Source organism: Helianthus annuus, chromosome 10, assembly GCF_002127325.2.
Source record: "Helianthus annuus cultivar XRQ/B chromosome 10, HanXRQr2.0-SUNRISE, whole genome shotgun sequence".
NCBI classification, from domain to species: Eukaryota; Viridiplantae; Streptophyta; class Magnoliopsida; order Asterales; family Asteraceae; genus Helianthus; species Helianthus annuus.
In genome coordinates, this window is record NC_035442.2 from 83,684,607 (window position 1) to 83,711,273 (window position 26,667).

Here is a 26,667-nt window from a genome sequence, read left to right on the forward strand (position 1 = left end):
ATAGGTATCTACATTAATAAACGGACCTATCGGAGGATCGGGTAGTACGAGGGTTCGTTAACCAAATAAGTAGGGGAACTTATGTAATATGGTTTAACAAAGCCTACGTACTAAAGCGAAACCTATCCTAAGTGCTTTTGACCCGTTACGACCCGCTTAGGTAGCTTATGCTACTTTAACGCGTCGTTCGCGTAAAACGCGTTCGGAATGCCTAACTAGCCCTATGACAAGCAAGATATGCCTTAACATGTTTAATATTGTTGTTAAATCAGTTTAGATACCAAAAATTATGTTACATAGGCTTAAAATGAATTTTGGCGTAAAAAGGGTATTTTGGTAATTTACCTAAGGCATAAGAACTACTTATCATACAACTACTTAAACATTGTGACCATAAGGTATAACCTCAGAAGGTTATTGCCTATACAATTATGGTCACCTAAAGTGTTTGGTCGGATCCTAATGATCGACCAAATGGGTCGGGTTCGAAAGTATAAGCGATTGATTAGATCGCTTACCTTTACGACCCTAAATAAGCACAAAACTAAAAGCGACGAGCTAAACATGCTAGAACATGTTTAGTAAAGTTATAAAACAGGTTTGGTATTAAAACAAACGGTTTTAATACCCTAGAGTAGTTTGGTTACAAAATACGCGAGAAAACGCATTTTGGCCGAAACTACGACTCGTCACTGAGCCTAGATAACGTGGTAATCAGTAGGTAAAGTCACTAGGGACTATAACCATCGTGATTACGCTCACCTTATGAAGTTCAAACGAACTTCGCGTTGACCATAAACTGGTCAATGCGGAAAGTCAAACACAGTTTGACTTTAACGCTAAAACGAACGATAAACGCGAAAGAGAACTTACAGAAGGTCCCCGCAAGGTTTGATTCCAAGTAATCTCAGGTAGGAAGTGTAAAACACAACCACTTAGAGAAAAACTCAGATCAAATGTGAGGAAATGAGCAAGAAAAGGTGGGTATTTATAGGAAAGGCACAACCGTTAGGATCGTTTCTCGATAATCGAGCTTCAATCTTGGCCATACAAGTGGGCACATGGTTTTGCCATACAAGGGGTACCCAAATACCAGCCCATAGGATTAAAATCAGGGGTTAAAAACCATTAGAGAATGATATAGAGGCCAGGTTCAATGTTTCTGCAAGTCTGCTGGTCTGGGACTCCTTTACGGACCGTAAGAGGTCCCATACGGTCCGTAAGGACCCTAGGTGCTGGCAGCAACTTTGCAAAATTGGCAGAACAGACCCCTGTGACTCCGAACTTGGTTTTTGATGCGTTTTGGCACGTTTAAGCCCCGTTAACCCTATTTTAAGGATCTAAAATGAACTTAAAGTATAGGGAACTTAAAATGTGCTCAAAAGTATCCTGGATGTCAGCTCGTTTGGTCGTACGGTTGCGTTGTTCGGTTAATTACGACGGGAGTCGTAACGGACGCAAAAATGGTCCAAATTGCGCGACGAATGGATTTTTGACAAGCCAAACACTAAAACATAATATTTTAATGCTTGCATAAATTTTTGGGTGTTCGGAGGTATTCAGAACGTAAGTTATGCGCGAAAATGCAAACTTATGCACTTTTTGACGCTTTTAGTCCCTGAATGACCCAAAAGTTTATTTTAGCACACCGAACGCCTCAAAGCCTATTTCTAAGCTATGTAAAGGATATTTAAGGTGTGTTTAACTTATGATCATGTTCCGGAATGTTCGTTACAGTTCAAATCGGCATACTTTCGCAGTTTGTCAATTTTAGTCCCTGTAAGCGAATAAACTTGATTTTGCCATACCAAAGCCTTCAAATCTTATTTCTAAGTTATGTAAAGGTTATTTAAGGTATGTTAAGCATAAATCGATGTTCCGGAGTATTTGTCGTGTTAAACTGATTGCGTTTATGCACCAGTTTGCGTATAACTCTCCAGAAAGCGATATAGAGTTTGAAATCGAATAAAAGTCAAAACATGAAAAACATCAAACATCAACAATCAAACATTGGGATCAAATAACTTTATTTCATTGATAACTGAATTATTTACAATGATTACAAGCACAGATGTCACACAAACCAGCCCCTAGCATTGAAAACTAGAGATCAAAACCAGCAAAAACGAGCTGAATGATCAAATTCAATGTTTCTGTGCTGTAACACTGACACGGGCCGCGTAAGAATAAGGCTTGGGTTTACGCGGGCCGCCTGGCATCTTTGGCAGATTTGCAGTTTTGGTCCCTGCAGCCCAAAACTTACATTTTGTTGCATTTTTGGCACTTTTAAGCCCCGTTAACCTCATTTCAAGGCTCTAAAGTGAACAAGTGTTGGGAACTCAAAACATGCTCAAAAATATCTCGGATGTCAGTTCGTTTGGTTGTACGATCGCGTTGTTCGGTTAATTACGACGGAAGTCGTAACGAACACAAAATCGATCCAAATTAAGCGACGAATGGAATTTTTGCATGCCGATCACTATAATAAAAATATTTTAGTGTGTACAAAAATTTTAGATGTCCAGATGTGGTCAGAACGTAAGATATGCGCGAAAATGCAAACTTACGTCGTTTTTGACACTTTTAATCCTTGTAAGATCAATTAAGCATGTTTTCGCACACCGAACCCTTCAAAGCTTATTTCTAAGCTATGTTTAGGTTATTTATGGTATGTTTAGCTTATGAACAAGTTTCGGACTGTTCGACATCATACGAATCGGTATGGTTTCGCAGTTTGACACAAATAGCCCCTGTGATCGAACAAACTTGTTTTCGACACACCAAACCATCCAAAACTTATTTCTAAGTTATGTGAAGGTTATTTGAGGTATGTTAAGCCTATTTCACTATCTCGGAGTATTTGTCGCGTTTAACTGATTGCGTTTACGCACCAGTTTGCGTATAACCTTCCAGAAAGCGATTTAAAGCTTGAAATCGGAATCGAATCGAATTGTAAAAACCATCAACACATAAAACACATATAATAACACCAAAACACATTGTATTATTGATAATTAGCATCATTTTGCATTGTTCATCAAATGATAACGAAACAAAACTTCTATCGGCCCCAGAATCGAAAAGAACAGATGCAAGTCGATCGTTAACAAGGAACGTACCATTAATAACCTCGTTGTCAGCCCTCGCCTCGTTTGCATTCAAGTTGTATGCTCGTCCACGAGCAGGATTCACATTAGCATTGACATTCGGATTTGGATTTGGATTTGCATTTGCATTTACCAACCTCGGGCAGTTGTTGCGGAAATGACCCATTTCACCGCAGTTGTAACACGAGCCAGGTGGGAATCTAGCAGCATTCCCCTGAGCTGGAGCTTGATTCGGAACAGCTTGGTTTTGACCCAAACGACATATGTTGGCCAAGTGCCCAAGTTTACCACACGTAATACACTGCTTACAAGCCTGTTGGGCAGCATGATCACCATTGCATCGAGTACAATGAGGTGCGGTACCAGCATATTGTTTCTTCGCAGGAGGTTGTGCCGATGGGTTCTGAGCATTCTGGTTGGTGACAGCAAAATTTTGGGAAGCCTTTCGCTTCCTCGACCTCCTTGAAGACTCGCCTTTCTTACCCTTACCCTTTCTTTTGTCTTGTGTGGAATCAACTGACTTTTTATCACCCTTGCGGTCAGTTTACCTTTTCTGACCTGTGACTCAGTCAGAGTAGCAGCCAATTCGATTGTCTGACGCACAGTGTTAGGATTACTACCAGTCACAATATCTTGTACAGAATCGGGTAGACCATCGATATACCTTTCAATCGCTTTCTCCAATGGGGTAACCATAAACCATAGTAGGACACAACAAACTGAGCTCCTCATAACGATCCGTATACGCACGGTGTTCTCCCCCATCTTGTTTCAAATCGTCAAATTCTCATTCCAAAGCTCGAATCTCATGACGGGGACAGAACTCTTTCATCATGAGAGCTCGAAGCTCTTCCCACGTTTGTGCCATCGCCACATCGGCACCCCTATCACGCATCACACCGTTCCACCATGTAAGAGCATGCTTCTCGAAAACACTGGATGCAAACTCAACCTTACGCTCATTCGGACATTGCACATGTTGGAAGGTGCTTTCCAAACTTTCGAACCATTGAAGGAGCGCGGTTGCTCCTTGAGACCCAGAAAACTTCAATGGTTTAGTCGAATTTTGAAATTCTTAAAACTACACCGAGCATTATTGTTATTGTTGTTGTTCGCTTGATTGATTTGAGTTACTAGGTTCGGAAGCACAACTGCGATTTGCTGAGCAACAAGGGCTGCGATTGCAGCATCCTGTTCGGGATCACGTCTAGGTGGCATATTCTAAAAAGAACAAGGAAACATGAGAAACGAGTGAGATCGACAATTGGATAAACAAAATAGGTATTGAAAACATCGACAAAAACACAAGGAAGGCGATCATTCGTTCGTTACCTCGAACAAACAAACGACACGCAGTGACTAATCAAAGTAAATGGGTCAATATAATGTATCACGAAGACCTGCTTTAGCCTATAAGTGGACACTCATCCCAAGAGTTCCCATGTAAGAGTAACTGGTCCGATTATGTGGATTTGTATGAACACTCTAGCCTTAGACAGAAAACTCAGGATACAGGCATCCACCCTTCCAGATTGCACATGTTCACATTATAAGACCCAAACCTTGACGAGATTTTGAAAACTTTGAAGGTTCAAAACCTTATAACAAATCATTTACGAAGAAATGATTGGTTTTCAAAGCGGATTTGTTATTGTGTTCTCGCTGTGGTTATCACCTAAAGATAGGTGACGGTATTGTTTTAAAATCTAAACGCAAATTTCTTGCGTTAGGGTCCTAGAAAAGTTATAGTCTAGTCAAAGCATTACTAATAACCTAATTCCCTATAACCATTGGCTCTGATACCAACTCTTTTGTCACACCCTGACCGCGTTAAAACAACGAAACCGTGGCGGAAACGTCAGGGAGTGGAGTGGCAGAATGCCAGAATCATTTTTTCACAACCATGGATTTAAAAGTTTCATTTTATTGAATTATTAACATTAAACATTGTCTTGGAAACATAACAAACAAGTTAAACATAGTCTATCATCGTTATTAAGTCACTAAGGCCTTGTCCAGTCCTAAGTGAGCATGCATCCTACTTGAATCAACGTCATTCGACACCACCTGAAACATATGTAAAAATAAAGTCAGCAAAGAAATGCCGGCGAGCACATAGGTTTTGTGTGAGTGTCAGATTCATGGCTCGTTTATTTGTTTAAATAACTCGTACAACTTCATTAATCGATATTAGAAAACCTTGTTTTGTAAAACATTGGTATTGTAAAATGAATAACCAAGTCAAAACAGATTGGTTATAGTTTATAAAACCTCGATGCCATGAGTCTTAACCCAAAACATTTGTATATCGTAACCCAAATCTTAAATCGTTCTCGTAATAAAACTCGTATGGTTTATATCGTTTCGTAAACATCGTTTGTGTGACATCGTTTAAAATCGTTTGCCTAAGTGAACTAAATAACGCCACGATATGTAATATGATAAAAGCACTTATATAGAAGTACCAGCGGCGTATCTACCATGCTTTTATCATGTTACACCCGTCCCGTTATCTAATCACATACCAAAAACCCATCGTTTAAATCATATAACTCGTTCTCATTATAGACCATCGTTCCTTTGTTTAAATCGTTTAATTCGTTCCAAATCATTCATAATAGTTCAAAATCGTTCTCGTTTTAATTGTGAAAACTACTTTTGGTCATCTCGTTTATAACATTCAAACCTTCGTAACTCGTCCATCGTTCAACTCGTATTAACAAACCACCAAAGGGTAAGTTAACAATTAACAGGTTTAGTCGTTACCCACATAGCCCCCACACATAACCATAGGTGTGGTCTGATAATGGGATTTGTCAGATCCTATGGTACCGTAACCTAATACTGGTCGGTTCGGCCAAAATTAATGAATGTCATTCGTTATGTAAATACGTCCAACAAGTTCATTCACATTATTGAAATCGTTCTTGTTTAATATAAACCATAGCATTCGTTTTTGAAATCATCGTTAAAACCTCGAAATCGTTTAACACATATGAATCACCCCAAACATTGAAAGCAGTAAAATAGGGGAACTATGTACTCACATCGAAGTGCAAAGTATCCTTGATCAACGTGAACTAACAAAGCTCGAGTAAACCAAGGAAATCAAATAGCACCTAGTAATCGGATCACTAGTTAATAAATCGACACCTAAATCGGAAGATCGGGTAGAACGAGGTCTTGTAAACCAAATGAGTATTGGAACTCACGTGATATGGTTTAACAAAGCCTACATTCTAAATTGGAACCTATCCTAAGTGCTTACGACCCGTTACGACCCATTAAAGTAGCTTATGCTACTTTAACGCGTCGTTCATGCAAATGCGCGTTCGAGACGCCTAACTAGTCCTATGACAAGTATTATATGCCTAAACATGTTGCATAATCAGTTTAAGTGGCAAAAGTTAAGTTACATATGCTTAAATACCAATTATGCATGAAAAGGGCATTTTGGTCATTTTCCTAAGGCATATAAACTACCTATCGTACAACTAATTAAACTAAGTGACCATAAGGTATAACCTCGGAAGGTTATTACCTATACAACTATGGTCACAAAACATGCTTGGTCGGATCCTAATGGTCGACCAAACGGGTCGAGTTCGAAAGTCTAAGCGGTGGTTTAGACCGCTTGACTTACGACTCTATACAAGCACTAGACTAAAAGTGACGAGCTAAACATGTTAAAGCATGTTTAACTAAGTTAGAAAACAGGTTTGATATCAAAACAAAGTGTTTTGATACCTGAAAATAGCTTCGATGCAAAATAAGCATAAACACGTATTTTGACCGAACTTTGACTCGTCACTTCGACTAATCGATGTTGTAATCAATAGGTATAGTCATAAGGGACTATAACCATTGTGATTACGCTCACGTTACAAAGTTCAAACGAACTTTGTGTTGAGCAACTCGTGGTCAAAGCAGAAAGTCAAACACTGTTTGACTTTCATGCTTGAAATACAAGAACAAGCATGAAGTAGACTTACAAAAGGTCCAAGACTTGAAGATTTGAACTCAAAATTTCTCAGGTATGAAGCTTCACAAGGAGAGCTTCAACTTAGAGAAGAATTTGAGAGCAAATGTGTGGAGATGCAAATGAAATCAAGTGGGTTTATATAGATTTTGAAAAACTGTTAGGATCATTTCTTGATAATTGAGCTTTGATCTGGACCGTACACGTAAGGCATATGGTTTTGGAATACTAGGGGTGTCCAAAACCATCACATGGTATTGAAAAAGTTACGCTTAGGCCCCTGAAAATCAACCTAGTTGTCAAAATTGAAGTTTCTGCCCAGATGAGGTGGTGGCGTGCTGCCACAGCAACACCACATAGTGGTGGCACGACGCCACAGGTCCCCAGATCCAGAAACTTTTGAAAATTGACAGTTGTGGTCCCTGCAACACTTTTAAGCCATTTTCGATGCGTTTAAACGCCGTTAACCCATTTTCAAGGCTCTACAAGGATGTTAAAGCATAGGGAACATGAAACATGCTTAAAAATATCTCAGATGTCGGTTCATTTGGTCGTACGGTTGCGTTATTCGGTTAATTACGACGAAAACTCAAACGGACGCAAAACGATCCAAATTAAGCGACGAATGGTATTTTTGCATTCCAAACACTAAAATAAAATATTTTAATGATTACAAAAATTTTTGGATGTCCGGATAGTTCAGAAAGTAAGATATGTGTGAAAATGCAAACTTATGCACTTTTTGACGCTTTTAGTCCCTGTTTAACCAAAAAGTTTATTTTCGCATACCGAACCCTCAAAGCCTATTTCTAAGCTATGTAAAGGATATTTAGGGTATTTTTAACTTATGATCAAGTTCCGGAATGTTCGTTATCATACGAATCGGCATAGTTTCGCAGTTTGATGGAAATACTCCCTTCGATCGAATAAACTTGTTTTCAACACACCAAACCATCCAAAACTTATTTCAAAGTTATGTAAAGGTTATTTGAGGTATGTTAAGCCTATATCACTATTCCGAAGTGTTTGTCGCGTTAAACTGATTACGTTTACGCACTAGTTTGCGTATAACCTTCCAGAAAGCGATTTAAAGCTTGAAATTGAACTCGAATCAAATCGTAAAATAATCAAACACAAATACACACATAATAACACCAAAACACATCGTTTTATTGATAATTAATATTTTTTTACATCGTACATCGTTTACAGGACACAGTTTTCACAAAAGACATGCAAGTTTTGCAAAATCACACAACATTTTGATAAACGAAAAACACATATTTATAAACCATGTTGCAAATAAATTTCACGAATTTGAATGGTTTACGAAAAGGTCATGCTAAACATACCAGTTTTATAAAGACATAAGGGTTCTTTTTGGAAACATGCATGAATTTAAATAACACGAATAACGTGGGCTAGGCCCAAGGACATGGGCAGAGGCCCAAGGACATGGTCTAGGCCCAATAACTCACACATTATACATTAACTAGGGTATGGTAAAGCTAGGGAATGGACTGTTAGATCATGTGAGTGAATAGTAATCTCTCTTAAGTGTCATTAATCTTGTATAAGACCGAGGGCAAAAGTGGTAGATCTATCGGGTGTAGCGAGCCCCACTCATGGGTCCTTGTGTGGCCCATGTAGTGCTTTTGTTGTTCTAACCGGGTGGACCAGAGGAAATTCGCTAGGGTTGAGTGCTTCCTATGTCGCCGCATATATTAATGTCCTTGCAAAACATTAATGATCTGCATAGACGCTTAAATACCAGTTTTTGATACTCGGATTTTCAAATGTTTTTAAGATTCATTTGATAAAAACTCACAAACAAATGATTTACGAACTTTGGTAACGTTTTTCAACTTATGTAAAAGTAAGAGGACGGGTTGGTCCTACTTACAAAGATTCTTTTGGGCTAGGCCCATTCTCTCTCGTGCAATACACAAAGACTCTCATGGGCTAGACCCACAGTTTTCATATAACATGCCGAGAAAATGATTTAACTAAATTTTCTCCACAACTTTTAAACCGGTGAACAAAAAGATTTGTTTAAAATCTTTTTCGAAACAAACTATGAACTCGCTCAACTTTATGTTGACTTTTTCGCATGTTCTTTCTCAAGATGCATTTTCAAAACTATGGAACGGTTGGAATAGGAGAACCCATGGGAATTCGAGTACATAGCAGGCATTCACTGTTTAGAAGTCTTAGCTCAACACTTTCGCTGTGCAATGAAGATACCAGTCCAGTCACGCCAGCTCTGATATTTCGGGGTGTGACAGATTGGTATCAGAGCCATAGGTTTCAGCGAATTAGGTTTCTGTAGAGATACCTAGGCTCTAACCTCACTTTTCTCTGGGGACTAAGATTATTAAGACTTGAACACATACAGAATGCCTTAGACTCGAACATGGGTTCCAACCGTTGCCGAAAACAATGAGTTAACAATTTTGGTTTTAATCGTACACAAATTGTTGTATTGATACATGGTTCACGAAACAGATTCATACATTAAGCAAAACTTTGAGAGTTTTGGATAACATGCACTTAGGGCCTTTAGAAAACTTATGTCGAAATTCATTAAAGGTCCTCACTTAGAAACCGTGACTAACAACTAGGGCACACGCCACTACCTATATTGTCTATGCTATTTTAATTACCCGAGCAGGCAACCTACGCATAACGAAACGCTAGTGCACGAGTATACATGAAACTCAAATTATACGTCAACGGATGTCGGAGTAAATCACATTCTACGCAGAACGAAATGCTAGTGCACAAGTATACATGAAACTTAAACTATACGTCAGCGGACGTCGGAGTATATCAAACACGACTTTCGAGGCAAGGCCTTTGAAAACATGATTGAGCATGACAACAACGATGCTAATCCCGTCAGCGAGAGAACTACGGGTCGAAATGCGGCAAATTGCCACGTGATCCTGCAAACGACACGAATCACGCTGAGGTACGCTTAAACAAGATTTCACAACAATCGATACTTAGTCTGAAGAGACTCACAATGGTTGGCGCTGCAAAAGAATTCACATGTCTCCGCATTTCCCCTACTTCATTAATGGCGACTGTGCTATGTTCAACATTCTATGATAATGTCACATAACAACCGATCATCACATGAAATTCCAGGTAAAGTCCTTAAATTTCTTTTGTTGAAATTTCGACTTTTTGCATATAGTGAGTAGATTATCCCACTTTTACTCCCCCTGATAGTCATTGCATCACGAGGATTTTATCTCAAAATAGCGAACACTCGATTGCTTCATTTCTTGACAAATTCACATGTTACGCATGTTTTGTTTGTTATGCATGCGGTTAGATTGATTCGTGAAGACCATCGGGGGCTTCACTCTAAATTGTTGCTTTATCAATGTTCAATATTGTTTCGCTATGTCGAATTTTACATTGCGATTTGGATGACCGTATTATTGCAAAACATTAACTCTTTGATTTCGGGTCAACGAACTCGTTGAAACTCCTTTCCTTTCAAGCTACATACATGGTTTTTCGTTGTAACCATGTCGAAATTTTCTTGTTGATACATGCATCCATTGTTGGATTATGTTTAAACCAAGTTCCATTGTTTGAACTTGCTCGTAATATATATTCGATTTAAGATTCCATATGATGGATTGAGGCCACCATATTCGAAATAATCCCAACAAGCACCTCATTTGCCTTGAATCATAACAGGCTTGTTTGGTCCTCGACTTCAATGAATTGTTTCCTTTACCACGATCACCTTGTGGTGACGTTCTCATAAATTTGAAGCTTGCGCTAATCTCGTTTGCACACATCATGTACGGATTTAATTATTTATTTAATTGTTTATTTATATTAAATCCGTTTTGCTGAATTATCATATTAAAGCAGTCTTAATACAATCGTGTATTAAGATAATGGTACACAAGTTCATGTCATATTTCGGTGTACCTCTTAACGATTCTTTCAGTATCGATTGGACCTTTTGTGATATTTATTGCTTTCCATCTTCGATCAAAAAACATTATTCATCTGTCTCATTTTCAATCAAAAATCCTATGAGATTTGTTTGAAAAAAAAACCTTCAGATTTACGTTTAACCTTTAGTTAAATTCAAACACGGTGAACTTGTTTGATCACCGCTATTATTGAATTGTTTTCTCCACTACGACACCTTGTGGTGTTGGCATAAACTTGTAGCTTGGGCTAATCATGATCGAGCGTTTCATGCAAAACACATGTGATACTTGTTCAATCACCGCTATTGTTGAATTGTTTCATTCAATACGACACCTTGTGGCGTCGGTATAAACTTGTAGCTTACGCTAATCACGATCAGCCGTTTCATGCGAAACTATATATGCTCTGTGTTTGACTAATCACTCAAATAGTTTTAACGCAACTATGCATTAAGACAATGATACACTAAATTCGGTTGTATTTCGGTGTATCCTTGCAATTCAACAATGTCAAAATGTTGATTTTATTCATTAATGGTTCGATAGTTGATAAATCATTTTTATAATTCTATTTATTTGAGCTTGTTAAATTCGAGTATCGATCATACAACAACCAACGCAAGTTTTCGTTGATGGTGAATTCTATTGTTTCAAAAATTGATTTGCATACGGTGAAGGTTCATTTGAAATTCTATTGGTCGAAATTCCTCTTTTGTTGAACCCCGTAAACTTGATCACATTGGTGATAGTACCACTACACTTCATTCACTCGACATTGATTTCTAGAACAAACTCAGTTGAATCGTTGGGTTCTTATTGATGCAAAGTGTCTTTACACTCACGTACCCCAAATAAGTCCTTATTCGATTACGCGGTGATTCACTTTGGTATTATTCGGACTTACCTAGGAACGACACAACTCTGAGGAGATAACATAGTCTAAATTTCGAGGACGAAATTTCTGTAACAGGGGGAGAATGTGACAACCCGAAAATTCGGGCCAACACCTATACGCGTTCGAATCTCGCACGCATCATGATCTTATGTTTTAGACTTAATTGTTATTAATTGGGTCGTCATATGCATAACAATGCCTATTGTGACAACTCGAACTTTAGACTTGCTTTGATGTAACGTTTGTGCACGATATGTGATTTTATAAACCCGAATGATTAATTGATTTCATGATACATGTTATGTTATATGCATTATGTGTGTATGTATGTCGTATGTTTGTGAACCGACCACACAAAGCCCTTTGGGCCACTCCTTGTTCTCGGGTCCATTAGACAACCGAGTGGGCTCGGCCCACTCCCCACTCGCAACACAAAACCGAGTTTAGGGGTTTTGTTTTACCACTTTTGCAAATCACAAACACACACACCTAACCCTAGCTCCTCTATCTCGTCTCTCTCTCTCTCGGCTTGCTTGGAACCCGACGACACGCACACACACTTTGAAACTTGTGAAGTGAATCGATCCTCTACCTTCAATCCAACCGGTTAGTGCTTGATAATTAGATTGCTTGTTAAATGGTTATCGTATGGTTTTGTATGTTGGTGTTGCTTAACCGAGAATTCTTGTTAATGTATTGATTGGGATGATAATTGATTTAGTTTTGTTAATCGACTCATGTATGCTAAACATGATCACAATAATTGACGTTTTGGATATAAGCACCGAGTAGTTAGTAATCGGCTGTTAGACATTGTTTGATCGGGTAGAGTTGGTAATCGGGATCCATGTTAGAATGTATGTATTGTTATGAATGTTACTATTGTTCATATGCATGATTACTAATTAAATTGCCGGTTTGATGTTCTTGAATTGTTATGGATATGCATGAAATCTGAATTAACTGTTGATGAATTTCTGTGATTGATCTGATTTCGAAACTGCCTTAGATGTTTGCTAGAATCACGGATAAGTCAATGCAGGAATTATGGAAATCAGTTACATACGCGGTTTCGACACCTGGTTGCGAGTCGGGACCATAGTTGCGAGTCAGAATCCCACTCGTAACCAAGCCAGCACAAGTCGAGACTACGGTTGCGAGTCCCGTTGCGACTCGTAACCAGCACATGATCAGTCGTAACCAGGCCATGATGAACCGAGATCACCGTTGCGACTCGCAACCAGCTGTTGCGACTCGTAATCTCCGGTTGCGACTCGAGATCTCCGTTGCGACTCGAGACCATCGTTTACACGCACACTGTTGGGCCTTCACTGTCACGGGCCCAATCTATTGAGCCCAACGATTTGAACTGTGGACTGTTTATTATTGGACTTGTTTGTGCTTGCTATTTGGGCCGATTGAGAATCTGGACTGTTTTGTTATTGGGCTGCTTATGTCATTGGGCCGGGTATGGTTGGACTTAGACAATTGGACCCTCACATGCTATGTCTTATCTGCTTACGTGCGTACATGCTTGCCATGACTATACGTGATTACTATATACGTGCTATATACAAACCTGACTCGTATAATAACCATGATAGGACGTGAGTGACCATTTACTTGCTACTTATATTCTTTGTGTATCTGCCGAGCAAACCAAGGTGAGTTCACACAGCCAAGGCATGGGATTCCCGGGTTGGGAATTGGGTTGGATATGATGGATATGGAATGATTACTCGTACTTACGCATACACCAGACTATAGACCATCGTCCTCAGGTTAGTCAGGACACGTTACGTAAAGCCTACGTAACCCAGTATACTTGCCTTATGTCTCCCGGGTCGGGAGGACACGTTACGTAAAGCCTACGTAACCCAATACCATCTACTGGCTTCCAGGTCGGAAGGCCACGCTGCGTAAAGCCTACGTAGCCCCCACGCGTACCACTGTCCTCGGGGAAGGGCACGTCACGTAAAGCCTACGTGACCCTGTACGTATTCCTGTTCTCGGTAAAGAAGAACACATGGTCGGATGTTAGTCTAGTAAGTACCGTTAATGAGAAGCCCTCATTGACCAGGATGAACATGGGAAGCCCCCACCTTTAGTACACACTAGTATGGGAAGCCCCCACTAGCTATACTTATGCATGTTATGAACTTACTTTCTGTGAACTCGCTCAACTAGTTTGTTGAATATTTGCTGCATGCCTTGCAGGACCTTAGGTACTTTATGGAGCTTGCACAAGGAAGGAGCAGGTCGTTGTGGGCAGATGGATCATGAACATTATTGAACTTATAACTTTATTTGGGTTTACTTTACATTGCTTCCGCTACTTAAAACAGTATTTGGTTTTGAAACATCAATCATGTCATGGAGACTTACGTTAATTACTTTTATATTTGATATGATTGATGGCTTGATCCTGGTCAGTCACGCTCCCAAGCGGTGGTATTCCGCGGGTGGATTTTTGGGGGTGTGACAGATTGGTATCAGAGCCATTGGTTATAGAGAACTTGGTTTTAATATGGGAAAACGTTTTTATTAAAACCGGACTATAACCAGAACAGTGCTCTCAACGATCCACAACGACGCTTCGCTCCACGTGCAAGACTCGACATCTTAGGTAATAAGGTTTATGTTTATTGCCTGTTTGCTAGAACTGCTTAGAACCTTGCTCGCATTACGCTTAGATACACATGCTTTGATTACATGAGAACACCTATATGCCTACGCTTTTCTGTCATCGTCCTACTCGCGAACCATTCTTACGTATGCTACTTGTTACTATGAAGATCATGTCTGGACGAATCAACATGACACAAGCCCAGCTAGAGGCTCTTGTTCAAGCTCAAGTTGCTGCGGCAGTTGCAGCAGCTCAAGCAGGTAGTATATCCTGCAGTATAGGCACACACTAGGATCTTTAGATCCTACATTAACTCTCGTATTTAACTTCGTCCTATTCGTACACAATAGGTCAACACGCGCAGCAGCCAGTCTGCACTTTCAAGAACTTTATGGACTGTCGTCCAAACTCTTTCAGCGGCACAGAGGGGGCAGTGGGACTCCTCCATTGGTTTGAAAAGTTAGAATCGGTATTCGAAATGTGCGAGTGCCCTGAGGCTCGCAAGGTCAAGTTTGCCACCGGCACTTTGGAAGGAATAGCACTGACTTGGTGGAACGCCCAAGTCCAGATCTTAGGGTTGGCAGCTGCTAACGCCACCCCATGGAACGATTTCAAGGAACTCATCAAGCGTGAGTACTGTACACGTGAGGATATTCACAAGCTGGAAGACGAGCTTTATAACCTGAAAATGGTTGGATCGGAAATCGAGGCGTATACTAAACGGTCTAATGAACTGGCCGTTCTGTGTCCTACTATGGTGGACCCTCCATACAAGCGCATTGAGTTGTATCTCAAGGGATTGGCGCCAGAAATTCAGAGCCACGTGACGTCGGCTAACCTCGAAAACATCCAGGAAATCCAGCGCCTTGCTCACCGTATCACCGATCAGGCAGTTGATCAGAATAAACTGCCCAAGCGTGTTAACGCTACTGCTAACGTCACCACCTCAGTTACTCCTGCTACATCTGGTGACAGTAAAAGGAAATGGGATGGGGATTCCAGCAAAGGTTCAGCGACCGTTCAGCCACAAGCTCAGCAACAGAAAATCGACCACTATCAGAGTCCCAGTCAGCAATCCTCTGGTGGTCACAGACAGAGGAGATATCAGGGTAGTCAACCCAGGTGCCACAACTGCAACAGGCATCACCACGGCCCATGTAACAAGGGTCGCTGTCAAAGGTGTCTCAAGATGGGTCACGAGGCCAAAGATTGTAGGAGCCCTCGTCCTGCGAATCAGAATCAGCAGCCTCAGCAACCAGCTCCACAGAACCAGCAGCAGCAGCAGCAGCCACAGCGTGGAAACCGGGGATGTTTCCAGTGTGGGGCTGAAGGTCACTTCAAACGCGATTGCCCTCAGTTGAACCAGAACCGCAACAACAATAACAACCAGGGCAACGGGAACAACAACGGTGGAAACAACAACAACAACGGCAATGAAGCTCGTGGTCGTGCTTTTGTGCTAGGTCGAGGCGACGCAGTGAACGATCCCAACGTTGTCATGGGTAAGTTTCTCCTCGACAATATTTACGTTACTGTTTTATTTGATTCGGGTGCGGATACAAGCTATATGTCTGTGAAAATGTGTCAACTGCTAAAACGTGCACCAACACTTTTACCCACCAAACATGTAGTAGAGTTAGCTAACGGTAAAAGTCTAGAAGCCACGCACGTAGTTCAGGGTTGTAATCTTATCCTAGCTGGTCAAGCCTTCTCCATTGATCTCATTCCCATAGTTTTGGGTAGCTTCGACGTCGTGATTGGGATGGATTGGCTTTCCCAACACCAGGCAGAAATTTTATGCAGCGAGAAGATAATTCGCATTCCTCGTTCGGGTCAGGAACCTCTCGAAGTACAAGGCGACAAGAGTGGTGCTGTGGTTGGCATCATCTCTTTCTTGAAGGCTCAGAAATGCTTACGTAAGGGTCACACTGCCATTCTGGCTCTTGTTTCAGACGCATCAACAAAAGAAAAGAAATTGGAGGATATTCCAATTGTACGTGATTACCCTCAGGTGTTTCCTGAAGACTTACCTGGCTTACCGCCTCATCGTCAGGTCGAATTTCAGATCGAGCTCGCTCCAGGAGCAGCACCCATAGCTCGCGCACCATATCGTCTAGCTCCATCGGAATTGGAGGAATTGTCAAAGCAACTGCAGGAACTCTTGGAAAAGGGTTTCATTCGTCCAAGCTCTTCGCCTTGGGGAGCTCCAGTACTTTTCGTGAAGAAGAAAGACGGTACGTTCAGGATGTGCATCGACTACCGTGAACTCAACAAGGTGACGGTGAAGAACTGTTATCCTCTTCCACGCATAGACGACTTATTCGACCAATTGCAAGGGTCGTGTTACTACTCGAAGATAGACTTGAGGTCTGGGTACCATCAGTTGAGAGTCCGGGATGAGGACGTCTCCAAGACAGCCTTCAGAACTCGTTACGGTCACTACGAGTTTCTCGTCATGCCATTCGGGTTAACGAACGCGCCTGCGGTATTTATGGATCTTATGAACAGGGTGTGCAAACCCTATCTCGACAAGTTCGTCATTGTGTTCATCGACGACATCCTGATTTACTCCAAGAGTCAGGAGGAGCACGAGCAGCATCTTCGCCTGATTTTGGAACTCCTTCGGAAGGAACAGCTGTACGCTAAGTTTTCTAAATGCGACTTCTGGCTTCGTGAAGTCCACTTTCTAGGCCACGTGGTGAACAAGGATGGGATCCATGTCGATCCATCCAAGGTAGATTCGATCAGGAACTGGCCTGCACCGCGTACACCGACAGAAATACGCCAATTCTTGGGTCTGGCAGGTTACTACAGACGGTTTATCAGGGATTTCTCGAAGATTGCTCAGCCGCTTACGTTACTGACACAGAAGGGTGTTACCTATCGCTGGGGAGAGCCCCAGGAGACTGCTTTTCAGCACCTAAAGGATAGACTTTGCAGTGCACCTATCCTCTCATTGCCAGAGGGCACAGATGACTTCGTGGTTTATTGTGATGCATCCATTCGGGGACTTGGATGTGTGTTAATGCAGCGCGACAAGGTTATCGCTTACGCCTCTCGTCAACTCAAGATTCATGAACGCAACTACACGACGCACGATTTAGAGCTGGGAGCTGTTGTTTTCGCGCTTAAGATATGGCGACACTACCTGTACGGTACCAGGTGCACGATTTACACCGATCACAGGAGTCTCGAGCATATTCTTAAGCAGAAGGATTTGAACATGCGTCAACGACGATGGGTCGAGTTACTTAACGATTACGAATGCGCCATCAAGTATCATCCAGGCAAAGCCAATGTTGTGGCTGATGCCCTCAGTCGGAAAGACACTCTACCACGGCGCGTGCGAGCGCTACAGCTTACGATTCAGTCTAGCCTTCCAGCACAGATACGAGATGCTCAGGTAGAAGCATTAAAGCCCGAAAACGTCAAGGCTGAAGCCTTACGCGGCTCACGACAGCAGATGGAACAGAAGGCAGACGGCGCCTACTATGTAACGGGGCGTATTTGGGTCCCTCTCTATGGCGGTTTACGAGAACTTGTAATGGATGAAGCACACAAGTCTCGCTATTCGGTACATCCAGGGTCGGATAAAATGTACCACGATATCAGCACTACTTATTGGTGGCCTAGTATGAAGGCCCACATTGCTACGTACGTTGGAAAATGCTTGACCTGTGCAAGAGTCAAGGTCGAATATCAGAAACCAGCTGGCCTACTGCAGCAGCCTAAAATACCGCAATGGAAATGGGAGGAAATTTCCATGGATTTTGTTACGGGTTTACCTAGATCCCAGCGTGGGAATGATACTATATGGGTGATCGTGGATCGACTCACTAAGTCTGCACACTTCCTACCGATTAAGGAAACGGACAAGTTCTCCACACTTGCAGACGTCTATCTTAAAGAAGTTGTCTCGAGGCACGGGGTGCCCACATCTATCATTTCGGATCGCGACGCACGATTCACATCAGAACTATGGCAAGCGATGCATAAATCCTTTGGCTCACGACTAGACATGAGCACAGCATACCACCCTCAGACGGATGGGCAGTCTGAGCGAACGATTCAAACGCTTGAAGACATGCTTCGGGCATGCGTTATCGACTTCGGCAACGGCTGGGAAAAGCACCTCCCTTTGGTGGAGTTTTCTTACAATAACAGTTATCACACCAGCATTCAAGCCGCTCCATTCGAGGCATTGTACGGGCGTAAATGCCGGTCACCTCTCTGTTGGGCAGAGGTGGGGGATAGTCAGATTACGGGTCCAGAGATTGTAGTGGACGCCACGGAAAAGATAGCACAGATACGACAACGCATGGCGGCGGCACGCGACCGTCAGAAAGCCTACGCGGACAAGCGTAGAAAGCCATTGGAATTCGAGGTCGGGGACCGGGTTTTATTGAAAGTTTCACCCTGGAAGGGTGTGGTTCGTTTTGGCAAACGGGGCAAACTGAATCCGCGATACGTCGGACCATTCGAAATCATAGAAAAGATTGGCAAAGTAGCCTACAAGTTGAAACTACCAGCTGAACTCGGGGCAGTTCACAATGTTTTTCACGTGTCGAACTTAAAGAAGTGCTTATCAGATGAAAACCTCATCATTCCTTTTAAGGAACTCACTATCGACGAGCGGTTGCAGTTCGTCGAGGAACCAGTTGAAATCACGGACCGGGATGTGAAGGTCCTCAAACACAAGAGAATCCCTCTTGTTCGAGTTCGTTGGAACTCCAAACGTGGTCCAGAGTACACCTGGGAACGCGAAGACAGGATGACAGAAAAGTACCCCCAGTTATTCGGGAACCAGGCAACCACTACTGAGGCTGAAGCTACTACTTCGGAATTTCGGGACGAAATTCCAGATCAACGGGGGGAGGATGTGACACCCCAGGAAAATCAGTGAACAGTACAGTTTACCTAGCTTCCTCAGTGAGTGCATACCAAATTTCGGGACGAAATTTCCAATTAGTTGGGGATAATGTGACAACTCGAACTTTAGACTTGCTTTGATGTAACGTTTGTGCACGATATGTGATTTTATAAACCCGAATGATTAATTGATTTCATGATACATGTTATGTTATATGCATTATGTGTGTATGTATGTCGTATGTTTGTGAACCGACCACACAAAGCCCTTTGGGCCACTCCTTGTTCTCGGGTCCATTAGACAACCGAGTGGGCTCGGCCCACTCCCCACTCGCAACACAAAACCGAGTTTAGGGGTTTTGTTTTACCACTTTTGCAAATCACAAACACACACACCTAACCCTAGCTCCTCTATCTCGTCTCTCTCTCTCTCGGCTTGCTTGGAACCCGACGACACGCACACACACTTTGAAACTTGTGAAGTGAATCGATCCTCTACCTTCAATCCAACCGGTTAGTGCTTGATAATTAGATTGCTTGTTAAATGGTTATCGTATGGTTTTGTATGTTGGTGTTGCTTAACCGAGAATTCTTGTTAATGTATTGATTGGGATGATAATTGATTTAGTTTTGTTAATCGACTCATGTATGCTAAACATGATCACAATAATTGACGTTTTGGATATAAGCACCGAGTAGTTAGTAATCGGCTGTTAGACATTGTTTGATCGGGTAGAGTTGGTAATCGGGATCCATGTTAGAATGTATGTATTGTTATGAATGTTACTATTGTTCATATGCATGATTACTAATTAAATTGCCGGTTTGATGTTCTTGAATTGTTATGGATATGCATGAAATCTGAATTAACTGTTGATGAATTTCTGTGATTGATCTGATTTCGAAACTGCCTTAGATGTTTGCTAGAATCACGGATAAGTCAATGCAGGAATTATGGAAATCAGTTACATACGCGGTTTCGACACCTGGTTGCGAGTCGGGACCATAGTTGCGAGTCAGAATCCCACTCGTAACCAAGCCAGCACAAGTCGAGACTACGGTTGCGAGTCCCGTTGCGACTCGTAACCAGCACATGATCAGTCGTAACCAGGCCATGATGAACCGAGATCACCGTTGCGACTCGCAACCAGCTGTTGCGACTCGTAATCTCCGGTTGCGACTCGAGATCTCCGTTGCGACTCGAGACCATCGTTTACACGCACACTGTTGGGCCTTCACTGTCACGGGCCCAATCTATTGAGCCCAACGATTTGAACTGTGGACTGTTTATTATTGGACTTGTTTGTGCTTGCTATTTGGGCCGATTGAGAATCTGGACTGTTTTGTTATTGGGCTGCTTATGTCATTGGGCCGGGTATGGTTGGACTTAGACAATTGGACCCTCACATGCTATGTCTTATCTGCTTACGTGCGTACATGCTTGCCATGACTATACGTGATTACTATATACGTGCTATATACAAACCTGACTCGTATAATAACCATGATAGGACGTGAGTGACCATTTACTTGCTACTTATATTCTTTGTGTATCTGCCGAGCAAACCAAGGTGAGTTCACACAGCCAAGGCATGGGATTCCCGGGTTGGGAATTGGGTTGGATATGATGGATATGGAATGATTACTCGTACTTACGCATACACCAGACTATAGACCATCGTCCTCAGGTTAGTCAGGACACGTTACGTAAAGCCTACGTAACCCAGTATACTTGCCTTATGTCTCCCGGGTCGGGAGGACACGTTACGTAAAGCCTACGTAACCCAATACCATCTACTGGCTTCCAGGTCGGAAGGCCACGCTGCGTAAAGCCTACGTAGCCCCCACGCGTACCACTGTCCTCGGGGAAGGGCACGTCACGTAAAGCCTACGTGACCCTGTACGTATTCCTGTTCTCGGTAAAGAAGAACACATGGTCGGATGTTAGTCTAGTAAGTACCGTTAATGAGAAGCCCTCATTGACCAGGATGAACATGGGAAGCCCCCACCTTTAGTACACACTAGTATGGGAAGCCCCCACTAGCTATACTTATGCATGTTATGAACTTACTTTCTGTGAACTCGCTCAACTAGTTTGTTGAATATTTGCTGCATGCCTTGCAGGACCTTAGGTACTTTATGGAGCTTGCACAAGGAAGGAGCAGGTCGTTGTGGGCAGATGGATCATGAACATTATTGAACTTATAACTTTATTTGGGTTTACTTTACATTGCTTCCGCTACTTAAAACAGTATTTGGTTTTGAAACATCAATCATGTCATGGAGACTTACGTTAATTACTTTTATATTTGATATGATTGATGGCTTGATCCTGGTCAGTCACGCTCCCAAGCGGTGGTATTCCGCGGGTGGATTTTTGGGGGTGTGACACCTATTTGTGTCACATTTTTTTATTTGAAAATTTTTATAAATTACCGGGTCACAAACGAATTAACCCGACACGCATGAACGTTGGTGATAATTGTCTAAATACTTGGGAAACCACTCTATAGTATTATTAAGTGTGTAATACTATAAATTTATATTTAGATATATATTGGTTATTATTGGAGTTTACGACACGTATATTGTAAACTATTTTTGGGATATACGCTTAGCGTGACACGAATACAAACGTATAAACATATATTTTTATACAACCCGGCACAATCATATTTTGTTTCACCAATCTATTTTATATTTTGGTATAAACGAGTAACTAGTGGGTATAAATAAGTGGGTATTTTATACAACTTACCAACCCAAACCTAACACTCGATCTTCATAATATCTTATGAACATTCAAGATTCAATTCTTTTCACTCACAAATACTTATCCCCACACGTTGGTTTTAGAGAAGGAAAGAAAGAAATATAATTTATTCAAGAAAACACTCCACCATTATTTGTACTTAAAATCAACTAACCATACCTCTTATTTGAACAAGTAACACAAAATGGCCTTAAGACTATTTATCATCAAGTTTTACCAACTTGTGGACCCACATTCCCAACCCCATTCTTGGTTCCCCTTAACAGAAACCAAACCCCCACATATATTTTTTTATAGATTTACTCTAAGCTTCCTAGTTAAAACCAAAGTATTCTAGTTCCATGAAAAACCCCATGCATTTGACCTATAAATAATTTTCTAACCTACACTTGTAAACTTTCACCCTTGATACCTCCTCCTACCTCACGACACCCATACCTAAACCCATAAGTCTTACATTTTCAAATCTTGTTTCAAGATTCCAAGTGTTGTTCCAAGTGCAAGCCTTCAAGTTCTAGTTCATACACCTTACCTTCTCTCTGCTTGTTTTATGTAAGTTGAAACCTTCCAATTATCTTGTTTTCTTTTTGTTTGATCATGATAAGAACACCCAAGTAGTAGTTTTACAAGATATAACGCATGAACTTTTAAAGATCGCATTGTACATATATAAATTGTTTTCTATGAAAATAAATAGAATCATGAAGTTATATACCTAGTAAAATTGTGTTTCCAACAAGATGCATGATTCCCCAAAATATGCATGAGGATTGTTCGAGGCCTTATAGTATATATATTCAAAAAAAAAAAGAAACTATGTTTCAAGAATTTTATATTACGGTTGTTTGTTGTATTGATGGGTGTTACTTGATGATATGCTATAAACTTTATTTTTTTTTTCTAACTAGTTTTTCATATCTCAAGATAGCATTATATATATACATTTAAGAATTGTGGACTCATAAACTTCCTGTTACAAGATTAGAGTTTTGTGAGGGACAAATACTATATGGAAATATATGCTTATATTGTTATTGTTATTATTATTTTTTTTTTTCATAAAAGGTTTATAACAAATTAGTTTCTAATTAAATATATAGATTTATATATTTATTTATGTTCTAAATCGGTTACTAATCGGGTTTTATACATATCTATTTTGTACATCCAAATATTGTTTTATACAAGGATATGTTATCATAAACTTGATTTTTGCATATAAACTAGTTATTTCGCAAAAAGGTATATATATAAAGAGAGAGAGACTAAAGATATAAAGTTCATAACTTCATGTTCAGTTTAACAATTTTCACAAACTATAAGTTTTTTTGGCGCTTTTGACACAATTTTCACTAAAAGATTACATGTATGGATCTAACACATCATGGACAATGTATTATTTTATAAATAAATATGTTAAAAATCTTGAGTTTCTACAAGAATCACATGCCATACTAAATTTTGTTTAGTGTATATCAGAGAGTTCAAATATCATGGTATAATATATTTCAAGGTTATTTCTCTAAAAGTTAATATATAACTTGTATATATTTATTATTTGATAACCAAGTTGAGTTACAACTCGGGTTAAGATATATATTTATTATATAAATCCGAACATAGATTTTGAGTATGGTTATAAATGCGTGTCATGGTTTCAAGTATGATATACACATATCTATTATATATAATAAATGAAAGGATTTGGGCTGATGTGGCATCTCCTTAGAGCCTCCTAGATTCATTTTGGCGGGAAAATGAACTGGTTTTTTTTTTTACTCGCGGATCCTGTTTTTAGGAAACCTGACCCGTTTTATGACCCGGGTATATAAGTCACCTAAAAACCTAAATTCATGTCGCCTTATTCTTTTCCTTCACTGTTTCACACCGAAACCCTAGCCTCCATCTTCCTTTGACTTGAAGCTTCTACCATCTGAGAGGTTCTACAATCTAAATCATTTAGAATCATCGTCCTCCCGATTTCTTCTCTCAATGATTCAAGAGGTTCTACAATCAATAGTATTGTAGGATTGATAAAACGAAAATCATCAATGTCCTGTGTCTACATCTGCGAGGCGATGATGGTTAGGGTTCCCGTGGTGATTTCGGTAAGAAGGATCTTTCTGTATGGTTTTTGAATCAGCAATTATTAATCATCTGATTATTAATTATCAAATTGATTTATGTTAATTTAAATTCCCATTTCGTTTCGAGCTGTGATGATTTCGTTTCAATATGCTTCTGAAGTTGCCGATATAAGGTTTTTTTTAGGGTTTCGTTAATTGTTGGTTTTAATTTATGTATATAGTTTGATTTCTTTTTATATTTCACTAGAAAGCATTTATTTTTATTTTTTTTGTTTATAGGGCAAAGCGGGATCCGACTATGACCCGACTATATAACCAGTTTTCTAAAGCCACATCTTCCTTTCTCATTTGAGAACCCTATGTTTTGATTGCAACCAGTTTTCTGCAGGTTGTTTAAAAACCCTATTATCTTTTTATTTGATATTCAAACGTTTTTGGCGTTTCCGGTGAGTGAAGCGACGATCTATGTTCTGATCTATGTTTGAAACGGAAGTGAAGTTTGTCAGATAATGGCGTTTCCGGAGAGTGTAGCGGCGATTCTAGCGGCGGTCGTTGTTACTGCTCCAAAAGAAGGTAAGAAAATAAAACAAACCCTATTATCTTTTTAATGTTTCACTAGATCTGATTGCTATCATTGGTTGAGAACACGGGCAAATGGAAAGAAGATGACGTACTCAATATACATTTTGAATTATATTAAACCTATGACTGTATATTTTGAAGTCATATTGAATTTCACTTGAAACTAGCTTTGTATGTGTTTTTAATGGTACTATCATTTTTATTCCAGGGAATTTTGTCTATGAAGCTAAACTTGAGATATCTAGAAGCCATTCTAGGTCATTTATAGTTTATTTAGATTTTACACACATATATTTAAATATATGCTTTTATGCAAAATTATATGGCTTTTCAACAAGGGGATTATATGGTGTGGAAGCCAGATTGAAGGAATGTATGCAGCTTGTCACACCCCGACCGCGTAAAACAACAAACCGCGGCGGAAACGCCGGGGAGGTGAGTGGGGACAGAATTATTGTTTCAACAACCATGGCAAATAAAGTTATGTATTATTAAAATTTAAAGTTACATTGTCTTTGAGTTCAAACTAGACTAACATAATAACTGTCTTTTAAGTCACTAAGGCCCGAGTCCGCCTAAGTGAAGCACAAGCATCATCATGCATTAGCACCTGAAACACATGTAAAAATAGGTACGTCAGCATAAAAATGCTTGTGAGATACATAGGTTTTGTTTATGCAGATTCATGACTGGTATTTGAAAGAAGTGTTTAATAAAATGTAGTCATGAACCTTGTAAAATGTTTTCCTTTGTAAAACCATGTGAAAGTCGATATGAAAATCAAATGATAACGAAAGGACAATGCATGGTTAAATGAATAACCAAGTGAAAATGAATTTGGATAAAATGTGTACTTTGTAAAACAATGTCTTGTTCTTGTATAAAATGTTTCATGTCTTGCCCAAGTGGTTCATATAACGCAACAATGTATAATATAATAAAAGCACTTATATATATAGGAAGTACCAGCGGCGTATCCACCATGCTTTTATCATATAACACATAGCCCCGTTACATAAGTCACTTTATCAATAACCAACCAAAATGTCTTGTTTAATGTCAAAAATATGTATGTGTAAACCATGTATAATGTCATGTGTGAAATGTTTCATGTATAACCAAACGAAATGCATAGCAAGTAGGAAATCATCTACTTAAACTATGTGATGATGTTAATGTATAAACTGTGTCATGTATGGTGAATAACTAGAAGCTACTCAACCCCATAGAAAATGTACAAAACAATGTTTTTGAATAAACCTAAGTTTAAATCAAATGTTATGTTTTGCAGAAAAACAATGCTTTATGATTACAAACATTTATGTAGTAATGTTAATCGCATACATTCAAGCCTTGCGACTGTGGCGACAAACCCTTAAACGAATTAAAGGTTCATCTAAAGTTATGTAGTCGGATTCTGTCATTCCCAACTTCCAAACAAACCTAGGAAGTCGGAAACGGGAGTTGTCAATTCCTATGGTACCATTACATAAATCCGAGCGGCGTGATCAATGTTAATGAATGTATTATTGTCCCGATTTAACATACCAAATGTCATAACCAATGTAGCATGTGAAAACCATGTACTAGGAATGCTAAGTAAACATGCCTAGTAGAAATGTTCATGTAAAACAATGTGCTAGCATGCTCAGTAAACATATATAGCAGAAATGTCATGTAAAACAATGTGTTCCATATGCTAAGTAAACATATGCAACAAAAAATCAATGTGCTAGCATGCTTAACATACATAGCAAAACATAATTGAAAGCATGTACTATAAGTGT

The 26,667-nt window shown here is 40.1% G+C and overlaps 1 long non-coding RNA gene across 1 annotated transcript; it reads left to right on the plus strand.

The window, feature by feature from the left end:
- Window positions 1-22,560: 22,560 nt before the first annotated feature.
- On the plus strand, window positions 22,561-25,321 carry LOC110880969. Its single transcript, XR_002559532.2, has 3 exons — window positions 22,561-22,763; window positions 24,578-24,871; window positions 25,089-25,321. It is a non-coding gene; the product is annotated as an uncharacterized LOC110880969 (long non-coding RNA).
- Window positions 25,322-26,667: the final 1,346 nt, after the last annotated feature.